The 16,322-nt window shown below is 33.7% G+C and overlaps 20 non-coding genes across 20 annotated transcripts; all 20 read right to left on the bottom strand.

Moving 5' to 3' along the window:
- Positions 1–254: 254 nt before the first annotated feature.
- On the bottom strand, positions 255–326 carry TRNAW-CCA (transfer RNA tryptophan (anticodon CCA)). The gene has a single exon. It is a non-coding gene; the product is annotated as a tRNA-Trp (tRNA).
- Positions 327–890: 564 nt separating this feature from the next.
- TRNAW-CCA (transfer RNA tryptophan (anticodon CCA)) lies at positions 891–962 on the bottom strand. Its single transcript has one exon. It is a non-coding gene; the product is annotated as a tRNA-Trp (tRNA).
- A 573-nt stretch (positions 963–1,535) lies between these two features.
- On the bottom strand, positions 1,536–1,607 carry TRNAW-CCA (transfer RNA tryptophan (anticodon CCA)). The gene has a single exon. It is a non-coding gene; the product is annotated as a tRNA-Trp (tRNA).
- A 572-nt stretch (positions 1,608–2,179) lies between these two features.
- Positions 2,180–2,251, bottom strand: TRNAW-CCA (transfer RNA tryptophan (anticodon CCA)). The gene has a single exon. It is a non-coding gene; the product is annotated as a tRNA-Trp (tRNA).
- Positions 2,252–2,824: 573 nt separating this feature from the next.
- TRNAW-CCA (transfer RNA tryptophan (anticodon CCA)) lies at positions 2,825–2,896 on the bottom strand. The gene has a single exon. It is a non-coding gene; the product is annotated as a tRNA-Trp (tRNA).
- Positions 2,897–3,469: 573 nt separating this feature from the next.
- TRNAW-CCA (transfer RNA tryptophan (anticodon CCA)) lies at positions 3,470–3,541 on the bottom strand. The gene has a single exon. It is a non-coding gene; the product is annotated as a tRNA-Trp (tRNA).
- A 572-nt stretch (positions 3,542–4,113) lies between these two features.
- Positions 4,114–4,185, bottom strand: TRNAW-CCA (transfer RNA tryptophan (anticodon CCA)). Its single transcript has one exon. It is a non-coding gene; the product is annotated as a tRNA-Trp (tRNA).
- A 564-nt stretch (positions 4,186–4,749) lies between these two features.
- TRNAW-CCA (transfer RNA tryptophan (anticodon CCA)) lies at positions 4,750–4,821 on the bottom strand. The gene has a single exon. It is a non-coding gene; the product is annotated as a tRNA-Trp (tRNA).
- A 573-nt stretch (positions 4,822–5,394) lies between these two features.
- Positions 5,395–5,466, bottom strand: TRNAW-CCA (transfer RNA tryptophan (anticodon CCA)). The gene has a single exon. It is a non-coding gene; the product is annotated as a tRNA-Trp (tRNA).
- A 574-nt stretch (positions 5,467–6,040) lies between these two features.
- TRNAW-CCA (transfer RNA tryptophan (anticodon CCA)) lies at positions 6,041–6,112 on the bottom strand. The gene has a single exon. It is a non-coding gene; the product is annotated as a tRNA-Trp (tRNA).
- A 564-nt stretch (positions 6,113–6,676) lies between these two features.
- Positions 6,677–6,748, bottom strand: TRNAW-CCA (transfer RNA tryptophan (anticodon CCA)). The gene has a single exon. It is a non-coding gene; the product is annotated as a tRNA-Trp (tRNA).
- A 573-nt stretch (positions 6,749–7,321) lies between these two features.
- Positions 7,322–7,393, bottom strand: TRNAW-CCA (transfer RNA tryptophan (anticodon CCA)). The gene has a single exon. It is a non-coding gene; the product is annotated as a tRNA-Trp (tRNA).
- A 572-nt stretch (positions 7,394–7,965) lies between these two features.
- On the bottom strand, positions 7,966–8,037 carry TRNAW-CCA (transfer RNA tryptophan (anticodon CCA)). Its single transcript has one exon. It is a non-coding gene; the product is annotated as a tRNA-Trp (tRNA).
- A 573-nt stretch (positions 8,038–8,610) lies between these two features.
- TRNAW-CCA (transfer RNA tryptophan (anticodon CCA)) lies at positions 8,611–8,682 on the bottom strand. Its single transcript has one exon. It is a non-coding gene; the product is annotated as a tRNA-Trp (tRNA).
- A 1,210-nt stretch (positions 8,683–9,892) lies between these two features.
- Positions 9,893–9,964, bottom strand: TRNAW-CCA (transfer RNA tryptophan (anticodon CCA)). The gene has a single exon. It is a non-coding gene; the product is annotated as a tRNA-Trp (tRNA).
- A 563-nt stretch (positions 9,965–10,527) lies between these two features.
- Positions 10,528–10,600, bottom strand: TRNAW-CCA (transfer RNA tryptophan (anticodon CCA)). The gene has a single exon. It is a non-coding gene; the product is annotated as a tRNA-Trp (tRNA).
- Positions 10,601–11,175: 575 nt separating this feature from the next.
- TRNAW-CCA (transfer RNA tryptophan (anticodon CCA)) lies at positions 11,176–11,247 on the bottom strand. Its single transcript has one exon. It is a non-coding gene; the product is annotated as a tRNA-Trp (tRNA).
- Positions 11,248–11,811: 564 nt separating this feature from the next.
- TRNAW-CCA (transfer RNA tryptophan (anticodon CCA)) lies at positions 11,812–11,883 on the bottom strand. Its single transcript has one exon. It is a non-coding gene; the product is annotated as a tRNA-Trp (tRNA).
- Positions 11,884–13,310: 1,427 nt separating this feature from the next.
- On the bottom strand, positions 13,311–13,382 carry TRNAW-CCA (transfer RNA tryptophan (anticodon CCA)). Its single transcript has one exon. It is a non-coding gene; the product is annotated as a tRNA-Trp (tRNA).
- A 565-nt stretch (positions 13,383–13,947) lies between these two features.
- TRNAW-CCA (transfer RNA tryptophan (anticodon CCA)) lies at positions 13,948–14,019 on the bottom strand. The gene has a single exon. It is a non-coding gene; the product is annotated as a tRNA-Trp (tRNA).
- Positions 14,020–16,322: the final 2,303 nt, after the last annotated feature.

Below are 16,322 nucleotides of genomic sequence, written 5' to 3'. Positions count from 1 at the left end.
ACAAAACTTAATCATAAAGAAACCAAGAGTACAGAGTATGCTTCAATGTCAAGATATGGTGATGTCAAATTAACTGGGTATTTTTGTATAAGTATTATGAGAAATGAGCAGAATGGGCATTTATTATGAAACTGTGCAGGTGATATAGTTATCCCTGTGAGCAAATATCACATTACAGAAGGTGGATGACAGACTTGGCAATTTGTTTCTTTTATGGTGTTTCATTTGGTAAATTTCATCTTCAAAATGGTAATTGACCCCGACGTGATTTGAACACGCAACCTTCTGATCTGGAGTCAGACGCGCTACTGTTGCACCACGAGGTCATTTATGAGCAATGGTTTGTTTACTGATTGCAGTGCTTTAGACGATAAATATACTTTCTGTAAAAACTGAATCAAGAATTTGGTTATTGATAAGCAAACAAGCCCACGTCTTTGCTTCCATAACCAAAGAATATGACTGTTTGTCTTTCCTTAAATGTAGTCATTATTCTTAGCAAAATAAGTAAGCTGAAAGGAAAAATTGATCAAAAAAATCAAATTACTTCTAAATGTCTTACAAAATAAAGTAATTGTTGGTGTTAGCACTTATGTAAAATTTTGAAGTTGTCTGTGACCGGAATTGAAATGATGCAATATGAAACAAAACTTAGTCATAAAGAAACCAAGAGTACAGAGTATGCTTCAATGTCAAGATATGGTAATGTCCAATTAACTTGGTATTTTTTGTATAAGTATTATGAGAAATGAGCATTTATTATGAAACTGTGCCTGTGATATAGTTATATCTGTGAGCAAATATCACATTACAGAAGGTGGATGACAGACTTGGCAATTTGTTTCTTTTATGGTGTTTCATTTGGTAAATTTCATCTTCAAAATAGTAATTGACCCCGACGAGATTTGAACACGCAATCTTCTGATCTGGAGTCAGACACGCTACCGTTGCGCCACAAGGTCATTTATGAGCAATGGTTTGTTTACTGATTGCGGTGCTTTAGACGATAAATATACTTTCTGTAAAAACTGAATCAAGAATTTGGTTATTGATAAGCAAACAAGCCCACATCTTTGCTTCCATAACCAAAGAATATGACTGTTTGTCTTTCCTTAAATGTAGTCATTATTCTTAGCAAAATAAGAAAGCTGAAAGGAAAAATTGATCAAAAAAATCAAATTACTTCTAAATGTCTTACAAAATAAAGTAATTGTTGGTGTTAGCACTTATGTAAAATTTTGAAGTTGTCTGTGACCGGATTTGAAATGATGCAATATGAAACAAAACTTAGTCATAAAGAAACCAAGAGTACAGAGTATGCTTCAATGTCAAGATATGGTAATTTCCAATAAACTGGGTTATTTTTGCATAAGTATTATGAGAAATGAGCAGAATGGGCATTTATTATGAAACTGTGCAGGTGATATAGTTATCCCTGTGAGCAAATATCACATTACAGAAGGTGGATGACAGACTTGGCAATTTGTTTCTTTTATAGTGTTTCATTTGGTAAATTTCATCTTCAAAATGGTAATTGACCCTGACGTGATTTGAACACGCAACCTTCTGATTTGGAGTCAGACGCACTACCGTTGCGCCACAAGATCATTTATGAGCGATGGTTTGTTTACTGATTGCGGTGCTTTAGACGATAAATATACTTTCTGTAAAAACTGAATCAAGAATTTGGTTATTGATAAGCAAACAAGCCCACATCTTTGCTTCCATAACCAAAGAATATGACTGTTTGTCTTTCCTTAAATGTAGTCATTATTCTTAGCAAAATAAGTAAGCTGAAAGGAAAAATTGATCAAAAAATCAACTTACTTCTAAATGTCTTACAAAATAAAGTAATTGTTGGTGTTAGCACTTATGTAAAATTTTGAAGTTGTAAGTGACCGGAATTGAAATGATGCAATATGAAACAAAACTTAATCATAAAGAAACCAAGAGTACAGAGTATGCTTCAATGTCAAGATATGGTAATTTCCAATAAACTGGGATATTTTTGCATAAGTATTATGAGAAATGAGCAGAATGGACATTTATTATGAAACTATGCAGGTGATATAGTTATCCCTGTGAGCAAATATCACATTACAGAAGGTGGATGACAGACTTGGCAATTTGTTTCTTTTATAGTGTTTCATTTGGTAAATTTCATCTTCAAAATAGTAATTGACCCCGACGTGATTTGAACACGCAACCTTCTGATCTGGAGTCAGACGCGCTACCGTTGCGCCACGAGATCATTTATGAGCAATGGTTTGTTTACTGATTGCGGTGCTTTAGACGATAAATATACTTTCTGTAAAAACTGAATAAAGAATTTGGTTATTGATAAGCAAACAAGCCCACATCTTTGCTTCCATAACCAAAGAATATGACTGTTTGTCTTTCCTTAAATGTAGTCATTATTCTTAGCAAAATAAGTAAGCTGAATGGAAAAATGTATCAAAAAAATCAAATTACTTCTAAATGTCTTACAAAATAAAGTAATTGTTGGTGTTAGCACTTATGTAAAATTTTGAAGTTGTAAGTGACCGGAATTGAAATGATGCAATATGAAACAAAACTTAATCATAAAGAAACCAATAGTACAGAGTATGCTTCAATGTCAAGATATGGTGATGTCCAATTAACTGGGTATTTTTTGTATAAGTAATATGAGAAATGAGCAGAATGGGCATTTATTATGAAACTGTGCAGGTGATATAGTTATACCTGTGAGCAAATATCACATTGCAGAAGGTGGATGACAGATTTGACAATTTGTTTCTTTTATGGTGTTTCATTTGGTAAATTTCATCTTCAAAATGGTAATTGACCCTGACGTGATTTGAACACGCAACCTTCTGATCTGGAGTCAGACGCGCTACCGTTACGCCACGAGGTCATTTATGCGCAATGGTTTGTTTACTGATTGCGGTGCTTTAGACGATAAATATACTTTCTGTAAAAACTGAATCAAGAATTTGGTTATTGATAAGCAAACAAGCCCACGTCTTTGCTTCCATAACCAAAGAATATGACTGTTTGTCTTTCCTTAAATGTAGTCATTATTCTTAGCAAAATAAGTAAGCTGAAAGGAAAAATTGATCAAAAAAATCAAATTACTTCTAAATGTCTTACAAAATAAAGTAATTGTTGGTGTTAGCACTTATGTAAAATTTTGAAGTTGTCTGTGACCGGATTTGAAATGATGCAATATGAAACAAAACTTAGTCATAAAGAAACCAAGAGTACAGAGTATGCTTCAATGTCAAGATATGGTAATTTCCAATAAACTGGGTTATTTTTGCATAAGTATTATGAGAAATGAGCAGAATGGGCATTTATTATGAAACTGTGCAGGTGATATAGTTATCCCTGTGAGCAAATATCACATTACAGAAGGTGGATGACAGACTTGGCAATTTGTTTCTTTTATAGTGTTTCATTTGGTAAATTTCATCTTCAAAATGGTAATTGACCCTGACGTGATTTGAACACGCAACCTTCTGATTTGGAGTCAGACGCGCTACCGTTGCGCCACAAGATCATTTATGAGCGATGGTTTGTTTACTGATTGCGGTGCTTTAGACGATAAATATACTTTCTGTAAAAACTGAATCAAGAATTTGGTTATTGATAAGCAAACAAGCCCACATCTTTGCTTCCATAACCAAAGAATATGACTGTTTGTCTTTCCTTAAATGTAGTCATTATTCTTAGCAAAATAAGTAAGCTGAAAGGAAAAATTGATCAAAAAATCAACTTACTTCTAAATGTCTTACAAAATAAAGTAATTGTTGGTGTTAGCACTTATGTAAAATTTTGAAGTTGTAAGTGACCGGAATTGAAATGATGCAATATGAAACAAAACTTAATCATAAAGAAACCAAGAGTACAGAGTATGCTTCAATGTCAAGATATGGTAATTTCCAATAAACTGGGATATTTTTGCATAAGTATTATGAGAAATGAGCAGAATGGACATTTATTATGAAACTATGCAGGTGATATAGTTATCCCTGTGAGCAAATATCACATTACAGAAGGTGGATGACAGACTTGGCAATTTGTTTCTTTTATAGTGTTTCATTTGGTAAATTTCATCTTCAAAATAGTAATTGACCCCGACGTGATTTGAACACGCAACCTTCTAATCTGGAGTCAGACGCGCTACCGTTGCGCCACGAGATCATTTATGAGCAATGGTTTGTTTACTGATTGCGGTGCTTTAGACGATAAATATACTTTCTGTAAAAACTGAATAAAGAATTTGGTTATTGATAAGCAAACAAGCCCACATCTTTGCTTCCATAACCAAAGAATATGACTGTTTGTCTTTCCTTAAATGTAGTCATTATTCTTAGCAAAATAAGTAAGCTGAATGGAAAAATTTATCAAAAAAATCAAATTACTTCTAAATGTCTTACAAAATAAAGTAATTGTTGGTGTTAGCACTTATGTAAAATTTTGAAGTTGTAAGTGACCGGAATTGAAATGATGCAATATGAAACAAAACTTAATCATAAAGAAACCAAGAGTACAGAGTATGCTTCAATGTCAAGATATGGTGATGTCCAATTAACTGGGTATTTTTTGTATAAGTAATATGAGAAATGAGCATTTATTATGAAACTGTGCAGGTGATATAGTTATACCTGTGAGCAAATATCACATTGCAGAAGGTGGATGACAGACTTGACAATTTGTTTCTTTTATGGTGTTTCATTTGGTAAATTTCATCTTCAAAATGGTAATTGACCAAAACGTGATTTGAACACGCAACCTTCTGATCTGGAGTCAGACGCGCTACCGTTGCGCCACGAGGTCTTTTATGAGCAATGGTTTGTTTACTGATTGCGGTGCTTTAGACGATAAATATACTTTCTGTAAAAACTGAATCAAGAATTTGGTTATTGATAAGCAAACAAGCCCACATCTTTGCTTCCATAACCAAAGAATATGACTGTTTGTCTTTCCTTAAATGTAGTCATTATTCTTAGCAAAATAAGAAAGCTGAAAGGAAAAATTGATCAAAAAAATAAAATTACTTCTAAATGTCTTACAAAATAAAGTAATTGTTGGTGTTAGCACTTATGTAAAATTTTGAAGATGTAAGTTACCGGAATTGAAATGATGCAATATGAAACAAAACTTAATCATAAAGGAACCAAGAGTACAGAGTATGCTTCAATGTCAAGATATGGTGATGTCAAATTAACTGGGTATTTTTTGTATAAGTATTATGAGAAATGAGCAGAATGGGCATTTATTATGAAACTGTGCAGGTGATATAGTTATCCCTGTGAGCAAATATCACATTACAGAAGGTGGATGACAGACTTGGCAATTTGTTTCTTTTATGGTGTTTCATTTGGTAAATTTCATCTTCAAAATGGTAATTGACCCCGACGTGATTTGAACACGCAACCTTCTGATCTGGAGTCAGACGCGCTACCGTTGTGCCACGAGGTCATTTATGAGCAATGGTTTGTTTACTGATTGCAGTGCTTTAGACGATAAATATACTTTCTGTAAAAACTGAATCAAGAATTTGGTTATTGATAAGCAAACAAGCCCACATCTTTGCTTCCATAACCAAAGAATATGACTGTTTGTCTTTCCTTAAATGTAAAGTCATTATTCTTAGCAAAATAAGTAAGCTGAAAGGAAAAATTGATCAAAAAAATAAAATTACTTCTAAATGTCTTACAAAATAAAGTAATTGTTGGTGTTAGCACTTATGTAAAATTTTGAAGATGTAAGTTACCGGAATTGAAATGATGCAATATGAAACAAAACTTAATCATAAAGAAACCAAGAGTACAGAGTATGCTTCAATGTCAAGATATGGTGATGTCAAATTAACTGGGTATTTTTGTATCAGTATTATGAGAAATGAGCAGAATGGGCATTTATTATGAAACTGTGCAGGTGATATAGTTATCCCTGTGAGCAAATATCACATTACAGAAGGTGGATGACAGACTTGGCAATTTGTTTCTTTTATGGTGTTTCATTTGGTAAATTTCATCTTCAAAATGGTAATTGACCCCGACGTGATTTGAACACGCAACCTTCTGATCTGGAGTCAGACGCGCTACTGTTGCACCACGAGGTCATTTATGAGCAATGGTTTGTTTACTGATTGCAGTGCTTTAGACGATAAATATACTTTCTGTAAAAACTGAATCAAGAATTTGGTTATTGATAAGCAAACAAGCCCACGTCTTTGCTTCCATAACCAAAGAATATGACTGTTTGTCTTTCCTTAAATGTAGTCATTATTCTTAGCAAAATAAGTAAGCTGAAAGGAAAAATTGATCAAAAAAATCAAATTACTTCTAAATGTCTTACAAAATAAAGTAATTGTTGGTGTTAGCACTTATGTAAAATTTTGAAGTTGTCTGTGACCGGAATTGAAATGATGCAATATGAAACAAAACTTAGTCATAAAGAAACCAAGAGTACAGAGTATGCTTCAATGTCAAGATATGGTAATGTCCAATTAACTTGGTATTTTTTGTATAAGTATTATGAGAAATGAGCATTTATTATGAAACTGTGCCTGTGATATAGTTATATCTGTGAGCAAATATCACATTACAGAAGGTGGATGACAGACTTGGCAATTTGTTTCTTTTATGGTGTTTCATTTGGTAAATTTCATCTTCAAAATAGTAATTGACCCCGACGAGATTTGAACACGCAATCTTCTGATCTGGAGTCAGACACGCTACCGTTGCGCCACAAGGTCATTTATGAGCAATGGTTTGTTTACTGATTGCGGTGCTTTAGACGATAAATATACTTTCTGTAAAAACTGAATCAAGAATTTGGTTATTGATAAGCAAACAAGCCCACATCTTTGCTTCCATAACCAAAGAATATGACTGTTTGTCTTTCCTTAAATGTAGTCATTATTCTTAGCAAAATAAGAAAGCTGAAAGGAAAAATTGATCAAAAAAATCAAATTACTTCTAAATGTCTTACAAAATAAAGTAATTGTTGGTGTTAGCACTTATGTAAAATTTTGAAGTTGTCTGTGACCGGATTTGAAATGATGCAATATGAAACAAAACTTAGTCATAAAGAAACCAAGAGTACAGAGTATGCTTCAATGTCAAGATATGGTAATTTCCAATAAACTGGGTTATTTTTGCATAAGTATTATGAGAAATGAGCAGAATGGGCATTTATTATGAAACTGTGCAGGTGATATAGTTATCCCTGTGAGCAAATATCACATTACAGAAGGTGGATGACAGACTTGGCAATTTGTTTCTTTTATAGTGTTTCATTTGGTAAATTTCATCTTCAAAATGGTAATTGACCCTGACGTGATTTGAACACGCAACCTTCTGATTTGGAGTCAGACGCACTACCGTTGCGCCACAAGATCATTTATGAGCGATGGTTTGTTTACTGATTGCGGTGCTTTAGACGATAAATATACTTTCTGTAAAAACTGAATCAAGAATTTGGTTATTGATAAGCAAACAAGCCCACATCTTTGCTTCCATAACCAAAGAATATGACTGTTTGTCTTTCCTTAAATGTAGTCATTATTCTTAGCAAAATAAGTAAGCTGAAAGGAAAAATTGATCAAAAAATCAACTTACTTCTAAATGTCTTACAAAATAAAGTAATTGTTGGTGTTAGCACTTATGTAAAATTTTGAAGTTGTAAGTGACCGGAATTGAAATGATGCAATATGAAACAAAACTTAATCATAAAGAAACCAAGAGTACAGAGTATGCTTCAATGTCAAGATATGGTAATTTCCAATAAACTGGGATATTTTTGCATAAGTATTATGAGAAATGAGCAGAATGGACATTTATTATGAAACTATGCAGGTGATATAGTTATCCCTGTGAGCAAATATCACATTACAGAAGGTGGATGACAGACTTGGCAATTTGTTTCTTTTATAGTGTTTCATTTGGTAAATTTCATCTTCAAAATAGTAATTGACCCCGACGTGATTTGAACACGCAACCTTCTGATCTGGAGTCAGACGCGCTACCGTTGCGCCACGAGATCATTTATGAGCAATGGTTTGTTTACTGATTGCGGTGCTTTAGACGATAAATATACTTTCTGTAAAAACTGAATAAAGAATTTGGTTATTGATAAGCAAACAAGCCCACATCTTTGCTTCCATAACCAAAGAATATGACTGTTTGTCTTTCCTTAAATGTAGTCATTATTCTTAGCAAAATAAGTAAGCTGAATGGAAAAATTTATCAAAAAAATCAAATTACTTCTAAATGTCTTACAAAATAAAGTAATTGTTGGTGTTAGCACTTATGTAAAATTTTGAAGTTGTAAGTGACCGGAATTGAAATGATGCAATATGAAACAAAACTTAATCATAAAGAAACCAATAGTACAGAGTATGCTTCAATGTCAAGATATGGTGATGTCCAATTAACTGGGTATTTTTTGTATAAGTAATATGAGAAATGAGCAGAATGGGCATTTATTATGAAACTGTGCAGGTGATATAGTTATACCTGTGAGCAAATATCACATTGCAGAAGGTGGATGACAGATTTGACAATTTGTTTCTTTTATGGTGTTTCATTTGGTAAATTTCATCTTCAAAATGGTAATTGACCCTGACGTGATTTGAACACGCAACCTTCTGATCTGGAGTCAGACGCGCTACCGTTACGCCACGAGGTCATTTATGCGCAATGGTTTGTTTACTGATTGCGGTGCTTTAGACGATAAATATACTTTCTGTAAAAACTGAATCAAGAATTTGGTTATTGATAAGCAAACAAGCCCACGTCTTTGCTTCCATAACCAAAGAATATGACTGTTTGTCTTTCCTTAAATGTAGTCATTATTCTTAGCAAAATAAGTAAGCTGAAAGGAAAAATTGATCAAAAAAATCAAATTACTTCTAAATGTCTTACAAAATAAAGTAATTGTTGGTGTTAGCACTTATGTAAAATTTTGAAGTTGTCTGTGACCGGAATTGAAATGATGCAATATGAAACAAAACTTAGTCATAAAGAAACCAAGAGTACAGAGTATGCTTCAATGTCAAGATATGGTAATGTCCAATTAACTTGGTATTTTTTGTATAAGTATTATGAGAAATGAGCATTTATTATGAAACTGTGCCGGTGATATAGTTATATCTGTGAGCAAATATCACATTACAGAAGGTGGATGACAGACTTGGCAATTTGTTTCTTTTATGGTGTTTCATTTGGTAAATTTCATCTTCAAAATAGTAATTGACCCGACGAGATTTGAACACGCAATCTTCTGATCTGGAGTCAGACACGCTACCGTTGCGCCACAAGGTCATTTATGAGCAATGGTTTGTTTACTGATTGTGGTGCTTTAGACGATAAATATACTTTCTGTAAAAACTGAATCAAGAATTTGGTTATTGATAAGCAAACAAGCCCACATCTTTGCTTCCATAACCAAAGAATATGACTGTTTGTCTTTCCTTAAATGTAAAGTCATTATTCTTAGCAAAATAAGTAAGCTGAAAGGAAAAATTGATCAAAAAAATCAAATTACTTCTAAATGTCTTACAAAATAAAGTAATTGTTGGTGTTAGCACTTATGTAAAATTTTGAAGTTGTCTGTGACCGGATTTGAAATGATGCAATATGAAACAAAACTTAGTCATAAAGAAACCAAGAGTACAGAGTATGCTTCAATGTCAAGATATGGTAATTTCCAATAAACTGGGTTATTTTTGCATAAGTATTATGAGAAATGAGCAGAATGGGCATTTATTATGAAACTGTGCAGGTGATATAGTTATCCCTGTGAGCAAATATCACATTACAGAAGGTGGATGACAGACTTGGCAATTTGTTTCTTTTATAGTGTTTCATTTGGTAAATTTCATCTTCAAAATGGTAATTGACCCTGACGTGATTTGAACACGCAACCTTCTGATTTGGAGTCAGGCGCGCTACCGTTGCGCCACAAGATCATTTATGAGCGATGGTTTGTTTACTGATTGCGGTGCTTTAGACGATAAATATACTTTCTGTAAAAACTGAATCAAGAATTTGGTTATTGATAAGCAAACAAGCCCACATCTTTGCTTCCATAACCAAAGAATATGACTGTTTGTCTTTCCTTAAATGTAGTCATTATTCTTAGCAAAATAAGTAAGCTGAAAGGAAAAATTGATCAAAAAATCAACTTACTTCTAAATGTCTTACAAAATAAAGTAATTGTTGGTGTTAGCACTTATGTAAAATTTTGAAGTTGTAAGTGACCGGAATTGAAATGATGCAATATGAAACAAAACTTAATCATAAAGAAACCAAGAGTACAGAGTATGCTTCAATGTCAAGATATGGTGATGTCCAATTAACTGGGTATTTTTTGTATAAGTAATATGAGAAATGAGCATTTATTATGAAACTGTGCAGGTGATATAGTTATACCTGTGAGCAAATATCACATTACAGAAGGTGGATGACAGACTTGGCAATTTGTTTCTTATATGGTGGTTCATTTGGTAAATTTCATCTTCGAAATAGTAATTGACCCCCGACGTGATTTGAACACGCAACCTTCTGATCTGGAGTGAGACGCGCTACCGTTGCGCCACAAGGTCATTTATGAGCAATGGTTTGTTTACTGATTGCGGTGCTTTAGACGATAAATATACTTTCTGTAAAAACTGAATCAAGAATTTGGTTATTGATAAGCAAACAAGCCCACATCTTTGCTTCCATAACCAAAGAATATGACTGTTTGTCTTTCCTTAAATGTAAAGTCATTATTCTTAGCAAAATAAGTAAGCTGAAATGAAAAATTGATCAAAAAAATCAAATTACTTCTAAATGTCTTACAAAATAAAGTAATTGTTGGTGTTAGCACTTATGTAAAAATTTGAAGTTGTCTGTGACCGGAATGGAAATGATGCAATATGAAACAAAACTTAGTCATAAAGAAACCAAGAGTACAGAGTATGCTTCAATGTCAAGATATGGTAATTTCCAATAAACTGGGATATTTTTGCATAAGTAATATGAGAAATGAGCAGAATGGGCATTTATTATGAAACTGTGCAGGTGATATAGTTATACCTGTGAGCAAATATCACATTGCAGAAGGTGGATGACAGATTTGACAATTTGTTTCTTTTATGGTGTTTCATTTGGTAAATTTCATCTTCAAAATGGTAATTGACCCCGACTTGATTTGAACACGCAACCTTCTGATCTGGAGTCAGACGCGCTACCGTTACGCCACGAGGTCATTTATGCGCAATGGTTTGTTTACTGATTGCGGTGCTTTAGACGATAAATATACTTTCTGTAAAAACTGAATCAAGAATTTGGTTATTGATAAGCAAACAAGCCCACATCTTTGCTTCCATAACTAAAGAATATGACTGTTTGTCTTTCCTTAAATGTAGTCATTATTCTTAGCAAAATAAGAAAGCTGAAAGGAAAAATTGATCAAAAAAATAAAATTACTTCTAAATGTCTTACAAAATAAAGTAATTGTTGGTGTTAGCACTTATGTAAAATTTTGAAGTTGTCTGTGACCGGAATTGAAATGATGCAATATGAAACAAAACTTAGTCATAAAGAAACCAAGAGTACAGAGTATGCTTCAATGTCAAGATATGGTAATGTCCAATTAACTTGGTATTTTTTGTATAAGTATTATGAGAAATGAGCATTTATTATGAAACTGTGCAGGTGATATAGTTATATCTGTGAGCAAATATCACATTACAGAAGGTGGATGACAGACTTGGCAATTTATTTCTTTTATGGTGTTTCATTTGGTAAATGTTATCTTCGAAATAGTAATTGACCCCGACGTGATTTGAACACGCAACCTTCTGATCTGGAGTCAGACGCGCTACCGTTGCGCCACAAGGTCATTTATGAGCAATGGTTTGTTTACTGATTGCGGTGCTTTAGACGATAAATATACTTTCTGTAAAAACTGAATTAATAATTTGGTTATTGATAAGCAAACAAGCCCACATCTTTGCTTCCATAACCAAAGAATATGACTATTTGTCTTTCCTTAAATGTAGTCATTATTCTTAGCAAAATAAGTAAGCTGAAAGGAAAAATTTGTCAAAAAAATCAAATTACTTCTAAATGTCTTACAAAATAAAGTAATTGTTGGTGTTAGCACTTATGCAAAATTTTGAAGTTGTAAGTGACCGGAATTGAAATGATGCAATATGAAACAAAACTTAATCATAAAGAAACCAAGAGTATGCTTCAATGTCAAGATATGGTGATGTCCAATTAACTGGGTATTTTTTGTATAAGTAATATGAGAAATGAGCAGAATGGGCATTTATTATGAAACTGTGCAGGTGATATAGTTATACCTGTGAGCAATTATCACATTGCAGAAGGTGGATGACAGACTTGGCAATTTGTTTCTTTTATGGTGTTTCATTTGGTAAATTTCATCTTCAAAATGGTAATTGACCCCGACGTGATTTGAACACGCAACCTACCGTTGCGCCACGAGGTCATTTATAAGCAATGGTTTGTTTACTGATTGCGGTGCTTTAGACGATAAATATACTTTCTGTAAAAACTGAATCAAGAATTTGGTTATTGATAAGCAAACAAGCCCACATCTTTGCTTCCAAAACCAAAGAATATGACTGTTTGTCTTTCCTTAAATGTAGTCATTATTCTTCGCAAAATAAGAAAGCTGAAAGGAAAATTTGATCAAAAAAATAAAATTACTTCTAAATGTCTTACAAAATAAAGTAATTGTTGGTGTTAGCACTTATGTAAAATTTTGAAGATGTAAGTTACCGGAATTGAAATGATGCAATATGAAACAAAACTTAATCATAAAGGAACCAAGAGTACAGAGTATGCTTCAATGTCAAGATATGGTGATGTCAAATTAACTGGGTATTTTTTGTATAAGTATTATGAGAAATGAGCAGAATGGGCATTTATTATGAAACTGTGCAGGTGATATAGTTATCCCTGTGAGCAAATATCACATTACAGAAGGTGGATGACAGACTTGGCAATTTTGAAGTTGTAAGTGACCGGAATTGAAATGATGCAATATGAAACAAAACTTAATCATAAAGAAACCAAGAGTATGCTTCAATGTCAAGATATGGTGATGTCCAATTAACTGGGTATTTTTTGTATAAGTAATATGAGAAATGAGCAGAATGGGCATTTATTATGAAACTGTGCAGGTGATATAGTTATACCTGTGAGCAATTATCACATTGCAGAAGGTGGATGACAGACTTGGCAATTTGTTTCTTTTATGGTGTTTCATTTGGTAAATTTCATCTTCAAAATGGTAATTGACCCCGACGTGATTTGAACACGCAACCTACTGATCTGGAGTCAGACGCGCTACCGTTGTGCCACGAGGTCATTTATGAGCAATGGTTTGTTTACTGATTGCGGTGCTTTAGACGATAAATATACTTTCTGTAAAAACTGAATCAAGAATTTGTTATTGATAAGCAAACAAGCCCACATCTTTGCTTCCATAACCAAAGAATATGACTGTTTGTCTTTCCTTAAATGTAAAGTCATTATTCTTAACAAAATAAGTAAGCTGAAAGGAAAAATTGATCAAAAAAATAAAATTACTTCTAAATGTCTTACAAAATAAAGTAATTGTTGGTGTTAGCACTTATGTAAAATTTTGAAGATGTAAGTTACCGGAATTGAAATGATGCAATATGAAACAAAACTTAATCATAAAGAAACCAAGAGTACAGAGTATGCTTCAATGTCAAGATATGGTGATGTCCAATTAACTGGGTATTTTTTGTATAAGTAATATGAGAAATGAGCATTTATTATGAAACTGTGCAGGTGATATAGTTATACCTGTGAGCAAATATCACTTTGCAGAAGGTGGATGACAGACTTGACAATTTGTTTCTTTTATGGTGTTTCATTTGGTAAATTTCATCTTCAAAATGGTAATTGACCCCAACGTGATTTGAACACGCAACTTTCTGATCTGGAGTCAGACGCGCTACCATTGCGCCACGAGGTCATTTATGAGCAATGGTTTGTTTACTGATTGCGGTGCTTTAGACGATAAATATACTTTCTGTAAAAACTGAATCAAGAATTTGGTTATTGATAAGCAAACAAGCCCACATCTTTGCTTCCATAACCAAAGAATATGGCTGTTTGTCTTTCCTTAAATGCAATAAAAAGTATTTGTGCAAATTTGCGCTAGACAGACATTAAAAAATACAGCATATACACCTTGGAAAAATCCACTAATTTTCCATATACAACTGTTTAGAAAATAAATAGGTGTATAAATTGCGCAGATTTAGTCCTAAATGATTACATATAATAAACCATTACTTCCCTTTTGTTTCTCTATGGGGAGTAACTTCTCGGATATCACCATGTATTGAATTGTCTGAACTGAAAAAAATAATATAACAATAGTGCAGACATCCAAAGCAGAAAACACAGAATGGTCCTTTAAATACCACACTCACAATGTGTCAATAGTTTGCGAGCATATCATAGGTCTCAGCTTGAAGGAGCGGGATTCTTCTGCTATCCACCTGAACTTCAGGCTGAAACGGAATAAAGCAAGGCAATAGTGCAGAAAACAAAAGAAATATAAAAGCATGTAGTAACACTGGTGCTAGAGATGGTTAAATACTCATCGATCCAGAAATCCCACAGAGTCCGGATACTCCAAGGTACAAGTTCAGGATCAGGATCAGTCCAAATGCTCAGTCCACCAGGTAAAAAAGCCACACCGCTTAATGCATTTCGAACCTCACTGGGTTCTTCCTCAGAAGCGTTTGTGGCTGAACGGCTTTTCCTACATTTATACACATCTAAATTAACTAACATAATATCCATCAGCTGTGTCCAGATACCAGATCCTCCTTCAAATTTCGCGGGGAAGATGATGACATAATCATTGTCCAATAGCGAAGGCTTCACTTCGTCCTCCGTCGCTGCTGACGGAGGACAGGAAATGACATCGTGCGTTCCACCCGGCTCCCTTGCGGTTCATGCATAGCGCACCAGACCAGATGAGCACTTCCCGTTCTCCGTCGTCCGCAGTGACGGACGAGACGCACGCCCATCACATGTCACATACAGAGATGTGTCCTCCAAAACGCGGAAGTGTGCGTTCCAAACCCTCCTCTGTCACTCAGAGCAGCACCATAAAAAAAATATATAGATATGTATATAGTTTAAGACCTAAACAGACATACAATAACGAAATTCATAATAATGATCAATAAATTTGAAAATTAATATTAAAATTGATAATAAAACAATTAAGAAATATATTAATAAAATCATATAGACACTATAAAAACCACTTCATCTCGAAGTCGGTGTTAAGACCTTTAGGTTGTAAGGATTTTAGCTTAAAAGTCCAATTCATTTCACTCTTAGCTAATCTCCTTTCTAAATCTTTGGTCCGCCATGTTGGTTTAACTTGCTCTATCCCCCAAAACCTTTTTATAAAACATTCTTTTTTATCGTGATGAGTTTTAAAATGAGCTGAAAGTGAGTGTGTTTCCAAACCCTTCCGGATATTATACACATGTTCTGCAAGACGGGTCTTTAAGTTTCTACTTGTCCTGCCTACATAAAGTAGCCCGCATGTGCATTCTATCCCATAGATTATATTTTTTGATTGACATGTAATAAAATCATTAATTCTGTATGTTTCATTATTTACGGTGAACTCTGTGATCTTAGTAGAAGTACTCTTCACCATTCTACACATCAAACACTGTCCACATCTATGGAACCCCTTGGTTCTATTACTCACTCTCATATTATCGTCTATGGCACTTCTTACCAATTTATCCTTCAAAGATGGTGCCTTCCTGTAAATAAAGGTGGGTATATCGGGAATTTCTTTTCCTATAACTGGATCTTTCTGTAATAGATACCAATTTCTTCTAAAGATTCTTTCAATATCCTTATGCAGGGGATTAAACTGACTAATGAACGCCCACTTGTTTCTTTCATTTTTTGGTTTTTGCTCTTTGTCCTTCTCCTTTAAAAGGTCGTCCCTATTGATATTCTCTACTTTAATACGTGCTTTATTTATAAGTTCCACTGAATAGCCTTTATTAATGAACCTATCGGTAGTTTCCAATATTTGTTCATTACAGGTGGTTTGATCACTACAGTTCCGCTTAATACGTGTGAACTGGCTAAACGGAATACCGTCTAGCCAGTTAGGGTGATGTAAACTTCCCATTTCTATATATCCGTTGGAGTCTGTTGCCTTCCTGAAGGTCTTAGTCTTCAGGATGTCATCTTCCACATATAAACATAGATCCAAGAAGGATATTT

Source organism: Pseudophryne corroboree, chromosome 6 (assembly GCF_028390025.1).
Source record: "Pseudophryne corroboree isolate aPseCor3 chromosome 6, aPseCor3.hap2, whole genome shotgun sequence".
Lineage (NCBI taxonomy): Eukaryota > Metazoa > Chordata > Amphibia > Anura > Myobatrachidae > Pseudophryne > Pseudophryne corroboree.
This window is presented reverse-complemented; position numbering and strand designations above follow the sequence as displayed.